This window comes from Belonocnema kinseyi, chromosome 3, assembly GCF_010883055.1.
Source record: "Belonocnema kinseyi isolate 2016_QV_RU_SX_M_011 chromosome 3, B_treatae_v1, whole genome shotgun sequence".
Taxonomy (NCBI): domain Eukaryota; kingdom Metazoa; phylum Arthropoda; class Insecta; order Hymenoptera; family Cynipidae; genus Belonocnema; species Belonocnema kinseyi.
This window is the reverse complement of record NC_046659.1, coordinates 118,300,714-118,315,284: the sequence shown is the minus strand read 5'-3', so window position 1 is coordinate 118,315,284 and position 14,571 is coordinate 118,300,714.

The window sequence follows — 14,571 nt, the reverse complement described above, 5'->3', positions numbered from 1 at the left end:
TTGGTAAATATTAACATTTTGAATAAATACTTCTTATTCATCTTGGAGTATATCTGCAATAGAGTACCTTTTGTCTCTTAATAATTTTCGAAAAAATCACTTCTTGTCAATAAAAAGGGCTTTTTATTGTTATGGTATTTCTTTAATCGATGTTTCCTCCAAATATATCAATTTTATCAAAAAATTATATACCAATGAAAATATGCATCTCTGGGAGTGGACCAACTTTTGTTTCAAACTTTTTCTTGTAAAATCAATTTCAAGAAATTTCACCTGAATATCCGGCGACTTCGAAGCCGCCTGGCAACACTTTTGCATCCAGGTAAGTGCCTGGCAATGCGCAGGTGCTATTTCTAATGTCAGCCCCTACATGTACACCAATTTTCAAACTTATTCGAGTCACGTAAGTTAACTGCCAAAAATTCGCACCTTTGACAGGTCGCCACAGGTGAACGCATCCACTCACACCTGCCAGGCAACCATTTTTACGTTCCTCATCATCAGACGAACATCTCATGTGAAAATTGGCCTTATCCGTATCACGCTCCCATTTACGTTGTGAGCCCACGGCCACTTTGGACGTCCCGCTGTTTCGTTCAGAAATGGGCTGTGCCGATATTCCGTTCACGATGGGTACACTCACGGTGGCGTTTTACTCCTTTCCAGGTGCATAAAATGAATCATATTTTAAATTAATTGAAAAAAAGTAACAACAAGGCCATTTTTCGAGAAAAAACTCTCTGTTTCATTTTTTATTTAGACATTTATATTATGTGATCAAAACATAACATCAAACAATTAATAATTGTAGGAGAAAAGTCATCATTTGTAATGCACCGACTAAAAATCAAGTCTAGGAAGCGCTTTAAAAGTGAGGAGAAATATGAAAAGACATAAAGAAGAATATTAATACGTTCCACCGGGCACTTCAAAATTCCATTTAATTAACCCCTTCGTTGGCAGAGATAATTCGACAAAAAGTGCCCAAAATGGCAGGAATATTTGTTATCCTGAAATTACTTCAACAATGACATGACGTTTCTAGCAGACTTTACTACTCCTCGAAATCATACAATATTATTTTTAATTCAGAAAATACGATTTAAAAATATTTTTGTAGAAATAATTGTTTAAACAAATCATATATGTTTAAATAATTGTAAAATGGTACATATATTCTTGTTACACACAATACATTCAGAAAAATAATTGCATGTGTTCTATTTTATTTCATTTTTTTAGCTATCGAAAAATAACTTTTTGAGCAAATAAAAATTATTTAAACAAATATAAATTTGTTAAACATTAGAAGCAATGTATTAAAATGATGTAATTATTCGACAAAAAATAGCGTAGGATAACAATTGGAAAAAATTAGACATCTCTGGATCAATTTTTAAATTTTTGAAAATAAACAATAAATCATTGTTTAAATAATTAGATGATGTATTTAGAAAAATTTACTACTCCAAACATTGAAAAAGTATTGCATTTCAATCAGAAAATACAATAATTTTTTACATTTTTTGAAAATATATAATAGTTCAAATAATTTACATTTGTGTAAACAATTGAAAATAAAGTTAGTTAGTTATTTAAGGTTAGTTAGTTAGTTGAAGTCTTAAAGTGATGTTAAATATTCAAATTGTTCATTTGTAATTATTTTTATGAAAAAGACGACGGAAATTGTTAAAAAGTAACCATAATACGTAAAAAGGTAGTTTCTTTTAATTTTCGGATAATATTTGAGGTGCTGCGGGGAGAGTGAGGGTGGTTGGAAATAAAAGTTATTAGTATGGTTTTATTTCTTAGAGCCTGCTCTTCTATCCTTGAAATGTTAAGCATATTTCTATGAAACCCTGAAACGTGTTCATATAATAAAATTATATAAACAACATACAATATACAGAATTTAAACAAAATTTTGCAATACATTCTTGGACCTCTCTATGTACATTAAGGTGTTCCTAATTTTTCCTCTTTGAATTTATCAATTTAATAATTTAATTTATATTAAATTAAATTAAATTTAATTTAGTAATTTCCCAGAAGATTTATCAATAATAGTTTATCAAAGATTTCATCAATATTTCACAGAGACTTCTATTATTTCATGAAGGTTTCAAAACTTTTGGTCAAATATAAGATTTTACAAAGAGTTCAAATATTTCTCAAAGATTTTACAAAGATTTAAAAAATTTCACAAATATGATCGAATATTTCAACAATATTTCAAAACTTTCGCAAAGATTTAAAATAATTTATAGAGATTTCACAAAGATTTTAGAAAGATTTCCATGATTTGCTAAAAATTTCACAAAGATTTCAAATATTTTAGATATATTTCAAAGCCTTGACGAAAGTTTAAATTATATTCTAATTATTCCACAACGATTTACGATAGATTTAAAAGACTTCACAAGGAATTAAATAATTGTTCAAAGTTTTCACAAAGATTTTATTAATTTCACAAATATTACCGAATATTTCAAAAATATTTTTAAACTTTCGCAAAGATTTTTAAATACTTCACAAAGCTTTCAAATAGATTTCAGACAGGTTTCACAAATATTTCAATGATTTTGCAAAGATTTTAAAGATTTCAGATAGACCTTAAAGATGTTACAAAGACCTTTATTATTTCAAAAATATTTCAGGTAGATTTCAAAAAGATGTTACGAAGATTCGAATGATTTTCCAATGATTTCGCAGAGTTTCAAGATTTCACAAAGACTTCTATTATTTCACAAATATTTTAGATAGATTTCACAAAGATTTTTCGAAGATTTCCGTGATTGCCCAAAGACTTCCCAACGATTTTAAAGATATCACAAAGAATATAAAATATTATTTTATGTAGATAATTAGATTTTCACATAAATTATTTTAACAATTTATTATTGTTTAAGGAAATTTTATCCTAAAATAGAGTTATAGAGTGGCGGATTTTCCCGAATTTTAAAACTTTTTAGCTATATCGAGGCGATAGTTCATTGAATTTAACACAAATATCTGTTTAAACAATTCAATATTTATAATAATAACCTTTTAGAACAATGCTAGGAAGTTCCAGTTTGTTTAATTTTACACTCTTAGTCCACCTTTTTATGCAAGTCAGAATAAAAATTAATGATTTTTTTAAAAACAATATTTTATTTCAGTAATGTTATAAAGCTGCTGTTTTTCCTAAAATTTAAAACTTTTTGCTTAATTTTAGTTTAGAATATGCTAATAATTAACTAAATTTAATAAGCCGAATTATTTAAACAAAATTTTTATTGACTTTATGTATTTTTTCCTATAGTAATGTTAGATAGTTACGCTATTTTTTTTTTTTTTATTTTTCACCTTTTGTCAACTTTTCACATAGCGAGATAATACTGAATACAAGTTACAAATATCAGAAAAAAACCGCAACTCTCTAGTATTTATCTAACATAATATTGTAATAAACAATAATAAATAGTTTTAAAAATTATTTTTGTTAACTTACTTAGATTACTGCATCACTGAGTGAAAAGTACAAACAAGTGAAAAATGTCAACAACTATCTAAGAGCATACGTTTGAACTATAATAATTCATTTAAAGAATTATGCTCGTTAAATTTAAATAATTTTTAGCTCACTCTAGGTGAAAAGTGAACACAAAGTAAAAAATTTAAATAAACTAACTGTCTAGCATTAATCAAAGATAATATTATTATAGGTAATAATTAATTATTCAAATAATTATCTCTGTTGAGTTTAATTGATTATTTCTTCGTTCTAATTGAAAAGCTAAAAATAAATTTCAAAGTTTGGAAACGCGCAACTTTCTGTCTCTATTCTAAAAGAAAATTCCTGAAAACAATAATAAATTGTTTAAAAATTTTTTATTTAAACATCCTATTATTAGTCAAAAGTAGTAACTAACTTATTAGGAACAATCTTTATTTTAAAAGGCGCAGAAAATCGTAATCAGCGTCTGAAACTCCCAAAACCCAATTTTTCACTGACGGTGTCTCTTTGAGGTCCTATAAAACAGACTTATGGGGTTACATTAATAAAAAGATCATTTATTTGTATTCTGTAGCTAATATTATGAGCAGAAATGTTGTGTTAAATTTGATTCAACTAATATTAGCGATTCTAAATAAAATTTGCCAAAAAAAGATTCTAATGGGAAATACGTGTTAAACTTAATGGGGATTGAAGAACTTTTACATATTTTTTTTTCAAACGCATTCATTTTTGCGAATTCGAAATAATTTTTAGGCAATATGCATGGCAATACGAAACAAAATTCTTAATGTATTTTTGACGACCTTAATATATATTTTTCTTGAGCCAAAAACCTGTTTTCGTGGATATAACATTTTTGTTGAATTAAACAAATTTTTGTAAATTCAATAAAATATTTGACTGACCTAACTAAATCTTTGATTGAATCAATAAAGAACTCTATTTACTAAAATATTTGGTGAAACCAAACGGAAATTTCAGTTGGCTCAACCCAACCCAATATTTTTTTTCCATATGATAACCATATTCTATGGTTATTCTATGGTTTAACATTAAAACGCAATCAAAATTATATAAATATTTTTGATTTGGCTATATATAATTTGAAGAAAACTTTTAGATTTTGTTGATAGTTTTTCGGTATTGAAGAAATTAAATTTTCAAAAGCCACAATAAATAATTAAATTGCCAAAAGCCAGTTGCAAAGTCGAATTTTTCAAGATGGGGGTCGTCCATATGCCAAGTAAGCAACTCTTTATCAATTTTTAGGTCCACCCCTCTGTCAAAAAATGTCCCATTGGGCACGAAATTTGGCAACATCTTTAAGACATCGTTACGACATATTTACGACAACGTTACGACATCCTATGTCCATGTCGTTTTGGTGTCTTTACGATATCGTAAAGACATCGTCAGATCATACGACTTATTTACGATATCGTAAAGACACCTTAACGAGATGGACATATGATGTCGTAAAGTTGTCGTAAAGATGTCGTAACGACGTCGTAAAGATGTCGCCAGATGTTGTGCCAACTGGGAAATCTGGCGCTGGGTGCGACCTATGAATTCTACATATTGTCAGATTTTGATCTTTGTTTTTGCAAAATCATTTTCTCGCCAAATTTCACCAACAATCGAGTTGACGCATCTACATTTCGAACCTTTATAAAAAATGAATCAACCGAATGATCAACTAAATTACACTTACCAATAAAAACCAGATAACCTACAAATGTAAGAATTAGAATGCAAGTAGCGACTTTCATTTTTTCTGGGCAGATTTCAGAAAGAGCGACTGCGAAATTCAGATTAGAATTACTGCTATATATAATAAATGCTACCAGCTTATTAACCTATATCAGATAACTGAGCTTTACTTAAGGCTCCCCAGTGGGCACAAAGTTTGACGAAGTCTTGACGACATCGTTACGACATCGTCATGACAACTTTACGACATCCTTTGTCTATGTCGTTAAGTCATCTTTACTATATCGTACATATGTCGTATGATCTGAAGATGTCTTTGAGATATCGTAAAGCCACTGTAACGGCATGGGCATAGGATGTCGTTAAGTTGTCGTAAAGATGTCGTAATTATATCGTAAAGACGTCGTTGAATTTTGTGCCCACAGGGCTCTTGGACAAGTCGGATCTCGCAATGTACATAATGTGCCTGCAAGGTTGAATGCTTTGATGTTATATTTAAAAAAACATAATCTAAAGGCAATTAGGCCGTCCGGTATAGAGGCTTTTTTTTAAATGTTCTTGTATTTTTATTTTCTAATTTAAAATAGAATATTTTTTAATTGACATAGAAATCTGCATTCAGTATAGACTAAAAAACAATAAATTAATTATTAATAATAAATTGGAAAAGTAGATATATTTCTCAAATATTTCTAAAACCTTTCTGAATTTGGGTACGTTTATTTTAAAAAATGTTCTTTGATATGGCTGCCGGATAGAAGCTAGCTATTATTAAAAACTTATTAATATATTTTATTATTTATTATTATTATTATTATTATTGTTTTATATTATATATCCCGCTGAGCGACGAAGACGCGTTACTTGCAGGTTTGTTTTGTGATTGTGAATTCTCTTTTGTTAAAAGAGCTTAGCTCGAGAGTTTGAGCGCATCTGTAACTGTAGAGTTTGAGTTTACCTGTAACAACTGTAATTTTGTGATTGTGAGCTCTCTTTTTGAGCTTTTTGAGCTTGTTCTTTCTGTTTTGGTCTTAAAAAAGTGTGCCGAGGAAGATTCGAATCTGATACATTTTTCTAAAGTCATCGTGCCAACAGAATACAGACTACAGACAGACAAACACCTTCGTAAAAATCGGTTTTTTGTGACTCAGGGGGTCTCAAAACGTGGAGATTTGATGAATACCGACAAAGTGAAATTTTACATAAAACGAATACCTTCCATTAGGGTGAGAATGTAAAAAGATAAATTTTCAGCCAAAAATGGAATTACTAAATTTGTTTATAATGAAGATTAATTTCCATAGAAAAATATGAATGTGCAAAAAAATATATACTTTTTCAAAGATATTGTTAAAACTTTATAAAATATTAAATAAAAAAATGACATTAAAAATAACATAAAAAAAAGTTAATTTGCTACCAAATATTTTTATTTCCTTTTATTTTCAATTTTATATATTTTCGAGCAAAAAATTAATTTTCAACCAAAATTTGAACGAATTTTCAACAAAATAAAAATCTTTAACAAAAGAAATAAAAAGTAAACTAAAATGATGATTTTTCAACCTAACAATGAACTTCAAACCAGATAGTTGCATTTTCAACCCAAAAGATAAATTAATTGTTAAAAAGATTCATTTCCAACAAAATAGATTAATTTTCAATTAAAGAAGATAAATTTTTAATTGATAGGTATAATAAACCAGTTTTCAGTTAGAAAAATAAGTTTTCAACCAAATAGATGCAATTTCAAGCACGAAGATTAAATTTCTCTAAAAAATATACAATTTCCAATATATATAATATTGAAATTAACAATATATAATTTTTAAATGTGTAGATATATATTTTTTTAATTCAACTATTTCGTTAAATGTTGAACTCTCGTTAAAATTATTTCGGTTTTGTGAATATTTGTATTTTTGTTTCGAAAATGTATAAAATTGGTAGAAAATAAAAATATTGAGTAAAAAATAACCTTCATGGTCGAAAATTTATAGTTTTCGTTGATAATTTAACTATTTTGTGAAATGTTATAATTTCAGGTTGAAAATTCAACCGTTTTGAATATAAGTTGCCTTTTTGGGTTCAAAGTTTTAACAATTTTTTTGAAAAAGTATATATTTTGTGGTACATTCGTATTTTTTTAATGGAAACAATTTTTCCTTACAAGCAAATTTAACTATTCCATTCTTGGTAAAAAAGTTTTTTTTTATTTTGTTGTATAGAAACTTACACTATTTATTTAAAAATTTGTCTTTTGTTGTAATAAACAAATCGTCTTGGATAACATATAATCTTTTTGGTTGAATTTTTTAAAATACTTCTTTGAGCGATTGTATTTACCCATTCAGATTATGTAGTTGAAATATAACATCAAACCATTCATTATTGTGGAAGAAAAGTTTTTATATATAAATATATCGGCTGAAGGAACGGGAAATACAGGGTGGACACGCTGGGGCTTACATACATGGCGAGTTGAAAGCTACCTGAATTGCACAACAGCAGGGGAGGAGCCATTATACAGGGGTATTTTCATATTTCGCGCCTTTAAAGTTGCATTCGGATCGGCCATTCGGCCAAGTCCGTGCATCTTCGGATCAAGTTTATGATAGTTTCCATGGTTGCGTTCGAAACTTGAAACGGTTATGTTCAGATTCACCTGTTTGCCCTAATCGCTGTCAGTAAATGTAAGCAATGTTAATTTAAAGTTTACACATGCAATATTTCATTCACTTTATTTGAAACATATCCTGTCTATTGATAACATACATTTTTATGCAGTAAAAATAAGCGTTAAACACCATTCACTCTTCGCCCACTGAAAGCACAGAATATTATTACTATTTTATAGTATTTGTCACTTAGCAACTATTCTATAATGTTATTGGCACAGAAAAAAATGACGTTACTTCTCAGTTCACATGTCTCACTTCACTATTAATTAAACACTTTTATTATTAGTAATTATTATATAACATAACCTATATTGTTTTGACACATGTATCCGTTTGAAGTTTCGAACGCAACCATGGAAACTATCATAAACTTGATCCGAAGATGCATGGACTTGACCGAATGGCCGATCCGAATGAAACTTTAAAGGCGCGAAATATGAAAATACCCCTGTATAATGGCTTCTCCCCTGCTGTTGTGCAATTCAGGTAGCATTCAACTCGCCATGTATGTAAGCCCCAGCGTGTCCACCCTGTATATTTAAGATACGACAAAAGATGAATGATCAGAAATTTTGCGCCCCAAAATAATCTACAAATTGAATATCGATCTCTTTTTTTATAAGATACGAAATTTTAGTTTTATTTGTAAAAACAACATAAAAAGTTACATGTTTGGACAAACGACAAATTTGTTATAAATAATTTTTTGATAGAATGAGTAGTTTTTATTATCGTAAAAAATAACATTAGAAAAAAATTAATGTTTCGAAAAAGGACACAAGGTACGAAAAATAATTATTCGACAAAAGTTTTTCACCGAAAAAGGATTTATAAATTTCTTATTAAAAATCTTTGTACATGACGAATAGATTTTCTTTCAAAAAGAAAAAAATAAGATTAATGTATAGAATTCCTGAAAATAAAGCCAAGAATCCAAAGAATAAATTTGGACAGCCGCTATAAAATGCTTTTATCATAATTTGCAAAAAAGAGGATCCCCATATAAAAAAAGTTTAAAAAAGTCTTTGGACAAAAATAAAAAAAAGGAAAGAAAAATGAGCAGGTAAGTAACCAAACTCCCTTTCTTCTCTTTTTTTATTTCTTTCGATTTTATTTTTATTATTACCATAGCACAAAAAAAATATTTATTATATTTACCAACGTTTCGTTACTCATACAGCGTCCTTATCAAAGTAAAAAAAATTTGACCTCATTGACCCTTTTTTTTTGAATTTTGGTTTTATTTTCAATAATTCTATGCATTAACTTGAGTATTTGACGTTAAATAGGATTTAAAATCTGAATTCATTCCAATTTGAATTAATTGAAATTTTAAATGTGATTAAAAATAAAATTATTTGAAAAACGACACAAGAGACGGAAAAAACAAGGATAAAAGCTGTTCAACCAGAAAAAGATCTACAAGTTTGTTATAAACTCTTGTTATAAAAATATATTAGAAATAAAAAAAAATAACTTTTAGAAGGAGACAAATTAATACAACATTTTATTTAACAATATTTTTCGCCTAAATGATATCTACAAATTTGCTTAGAACCATCTTACGTTAGGATGCGTATTTTTGGGTTGAAAAATTAAAAAATAGCATCGGAAATAAATAAATAAAATTAATGTAACGAAGACAAAAGTTGCAATAAAATTCTTATCGAAAACTTTTTTTAATAGGATGTGCACTTTTTTACATGAAAATAAGATAATGAAAATACTTCTTTTTAGTACAAATTTATATTATGAATTGTAATGATATAAATGTATTGAGATGATATACATTTTTCAGGGTAGCTAAGAATAAAACTTATTGTAAAAAAAGAGTCCGAAGCACGAGATACGTAATAAGAATGTGTTCGTGAAAGCTGAAGGAGCTTTAACAGCAGAGAATTCACAATGGCCAAATTACAGTAGTTGATGCTTTGACCTTTAATTTTAAAATGTTTTACGGGCAAATGTGCGGAAATCTGAAAAAATGTAATCTTTAAATTATTGTATTTTTACCGGATTTTTTAAACCTGGGAGGATGCTTTGGGGCAGTTTCCACATGCACTAGAGGGATGAAACATTTTTTTGGTCAGTTGGGGATACAATTTTGAATAATCATTCAAGAAAATTCGATTGTTGAAATTATTGTATTTTAATGAATTAATAAAAACCTAAGAGGTGGCACTTTTTTCGGTCAAAAAATGTTCAGAGCCTTCAATTTTGGTCCGATATTGAAGCTCGACACTCCGAACTTTTGTCTCCTCTATTTGTTTATTAATAAATTTTACACTCAAAGTATGGAAAAACTGCAATTTTGTACATAACAATTTTTTGCGCTTTAATAACTGATTATGCAAACTTTATATTGCTTTAAATAAATGTTTAGGGACTCACAAAACACAAATAATTTATTCATTAGTTCATTTATTTGGAATGGAAGTTTCTAATGTGTACTCTAAGGGTTTACATTTTTCTTTTACCTTCTTCCCTATTCCCTTACACACTCCCCATATAAACTTGGTGAGGGAAAGGGGACCTACAGTTCAAGGTGGGTTCCGAACCACCAAATTTTTTAAGTTGTTGGACCAATTACTGCTAGACACAGGAATTTTATAAAAGTTAACAATAACTACTGTTATTAACAATTCTTTTGGCAAAATATTTAAACTAAAGGTCTTATTAAATTTAAATTTTCTTTGATGGCCAGAATGGGTACAGATATTCCTGAAAATAATATATCTTCAATAACATTGGGTAAAATGTAACGATCTGAATATTCATAAGAAAATAAGATTTGTTTATCTAAATTGTTTATAAAAATGTAAGTTGTTATCACGAGTTGTTTTCAGATGCATTATTTATAACAATGGCTATTTTCAACTTTTAAAATATTTATGACAAGCAGTCATTCGTCAAAAAGCTAAAATCGTTCTGGCGATTGAAGAAAATTATAATTTGAAAAAAAGTTCAATTTTAATATTTTTCCACAAGAATTGTTTATAACAAATGTCATTATAAACTTTTCAATTAGTTTTTCAACTAAATGTCATTCCTTCATTGATATGAAACACTTTTAGGAAACATACAATTTTCTTACCGGTAATAAGAATATTTGCTAATTTGTTCATAAAATGGGCTTATAATAAATAAATAAAGCAATGTACAAATTATTTGTATTCTATAAGACACTAAACATTCATTCAAGAAAATATAAAGTTTACCCAATCAGTTAAATTTAATTTTAAATTTAAATAAAAAATTTTTATTAAATTTAAAATTTAAAATTTTTATTGAAAACAAAAATCAAAATCGGACCAAAATTGAGGACTCTGTACATTTTTGACGAAAAAGTGCATTTTCTCTACTGTGCACCATATCATGTTGAAAATATAGGGTAATAAATAAGAAGCAATAAGAAAGGTGGGTTTGGTCTTCAATTTCTATAATTATGAAAATACATTTCTTTAATTATTTTCTTTTATTTTTTGGTTTTTTTCATAATTATTAAAATTTAGGCTCAGTTCCACCTTTCTCAGTGTTTCTTATATATTATCTCAAATTTTCAACTCAATGTGGTGCTTCGTGTGAAAATAAGTTAGGAAATAAAAAAAGCGTTGGCAAGCTAAGAATAGGTAAGGTAGGCCGAAAATACAGAAGTTTAAAAAATTGAAACACGTAATTTAAAAAATCGCATTATCAATGAAAATGAATGTCGAAATATATAAATAATATGAAAAAACTGGATATTAAATCTAATTGTTATAAACAAATTACATTAACCAAACGTCAACATCGTCGAAATTTTCCTTACAAAGTATATTTGTAAGTTGAAATTGATTGAATATATCAATACAATCATATTTAATTATGAAGATTTGTTGTTTGGAATGATTTTTTAAATTTATAAACAAATTATATAAACGAATGCACAGTTTAGGCGTTTATTGGCCGAAAGTAATCGTTTTTATTACTTAGTGCCTTTAAATTATATTTTTGTCAATACTTAGTGATAGAGATAGGTCATTCGATATTAGTTGTTAATTTTATAATTAAATCTTATAAACAAATGCATAGTTTGTTAATTTATAGAGTTAAAGTAACTGTTTCTATTTCTAGCCGTCTTTATAATTATATTAGTATAGCATATACTTTTTCTTTTTTTAAATTTAAAATTGGACTAAAGTTGAATGCTTTGGATATTTTTTAACGAAAAAAGTCTATTTCCTTCGACTCTGTGCCGTCTCTTACGGATACTCACCTACTATAGCTGAAGAAAGAACGAAGAAAATAAATAAAAGATAAAAATTCACACTGCAGGACTGTTAATTACATCAATTAAAATTTTAGCAATGAGTTATATAACTGCAGATATTGCACATTAGCATGTCCTTGTAATGTCCTTCGTTTTTTTGATATGAATCTCTCCTAAAGCCTCTTAAAACGAGACTGTTACTTTGTTGAATTGGAAATGCAAATACAACAATTATTTGCACGACTGCATAATCATATACATTGTGCTGGAGTTAAGATCTATTTATAAACAACAAGAAATAAATTAAAATACAAGTAAAATACTTGCAAATTATCTAAATAAAATTTTTTATTTTGATGAAAATTAGAAAAGCGATATACTTTTCAAAAATATTCAAAAAATATAAAAAATGATTTTTTTCATAGATCCAAAAATTTTATTCAAAATTTCCACTAGATAACAAATGTACTTCAAAACTGTTCTTGCAGAATTTTTCGATTAGCCCACAATTTACAAAATTAGAGCTTTTTCAAAATTTTCAAAATTTTTTTTTTAATTATAGTAATTTTTGTCAAAGTTTCTTATATATGGGTAAAATACTTTAAAATTATCCATATAATATTTGTAATTTTGATGAAAATTAGAAAAGTTATATACTTTTCAAAAATTTGAAAATTTTCAAAAAATAGAGAAAATAATTTTTTTCATAGATCCAAAAATTGTATACAAAATTTTCACTAGACACCAAATATATTTTAAAACTGTTCTTGCAGAATTTTTCTATTAGCCTACAATTTAAAAAATTAAAGCTTTTTCAAAATTTTCAAATTTTTTTTCAACTTATAGAAATTTTTGTCAAAGTTCCTTATAGATGGGTAAAATACTTGCGAATGATCTAAATACAATGTTTAATTTTGATGGAAATTAGAAAAGTTGTATACTTTTCAAAAAATTGAAAATTTTCAAAAAATAGAGAAGATAATTTTGTTTCATAGATCCAAAAATTTCATTCAAAATTTTCACTAGACACCAAATATATTTTAAAACTGTTCTTGCAGAATTTGTTTATTAGCCCAAAATTAAAAAAATTAAAGCTTTTTCAAAATTTTCAAATTTTTTTTAAGTTATAAAGATTTTTGTCGAAGTTTCTTATATATGGGTAAAATACTTGAAAATTATCCCAAGAAAATTCCAATTTCAAGCAAATTAGAAAAGTTATATACTTTTGAAATTTTTGTAAATGTTCAGAGAAATAGAAAAATATATTTTTCTAAAAGATTAAGAAATTATATTCGACTTTTTCATTAGATATTAAATATATTTAGAAACTATATCAGTTAAATTTTTTTATCAGACAAAAGTTTAAAAAATTTGAGCTCATTCAAAATTTAAATAAAATTTTTTTATGAGTTTTAGAAATTCTTGTCAAATTTTCTGGTATGCATCAAAAAGACTTGCAAATTATCCTGATGATATTTTTAAATTCGATAAAACTTCAAAAAGTTATATGCTTTTCAACATTTTGAAAATTTAAAAAAAACCAAAAAAAAGGTTTTTAATAGGTTAAGAAATATTAATTCAAATTTCTACTAGATATAAAATATATGTTTTTCGAAACTATTATCATGAAACTTCTTCATTAGACAAAAGTTCAAAAAGTTGGATCATTTTCGAAAATATGCAGCTTTGGATTTTTAGGAGGTCCATAAGTATGAATACCTATATGAATTTGTGAAATCAAAGGAATATGATAGAATAAATCTCAGTTTTTAAAAAGTTAGAACTTATATTTTAATTTGTCCACTAATATTTATTTTATATGAAGTTGGAAACTTGTAATCAGGTCTTAATGTTCTTTGTTATAAAGTTTCTATTATAATTTTCAACAATGTGTATTATCCACCATGAGTATCGAAAAAGGACTTCTTGTCCTCAGAAACGAGCTTCTTAGGCCATTACGGGATTCCAGGTGTTGGAAACTTAGTCGAATGTTGTGTGAGTTTCTACTGCAACTTATACAAAAGTCTTGAAATGTACATTTATTGCATTGAAATTATTAAAAATTCAAATTTAAGACACAGATCAAAATTTGAATTCCTCTTTAATGTCGAACATTTATATTTAACTACCATATTCTTGGAAATTGAAAAAAATTATAAATCCTATTAAATTGAGACAACAAATCCTTAAATGTCTGTAATCGAATTAAAAATTTTAAAATGGTTTGAATTTCTTTTCTAAACTAAGACTTATGCGAGGGTAGTTCAATAAGTCCTTAGAATGACCAACAGATGGCGCGCGAATCGCTCCAAATCATCTGTTTTCAATCAGCACAACTCCCGACTAGATATATGGTGCAGTCACAGTCCACATCTTCTGAGTTTACGTGTTTTTATAACCAATTGAAAAAAAAATTGTTCGTTAAGAAA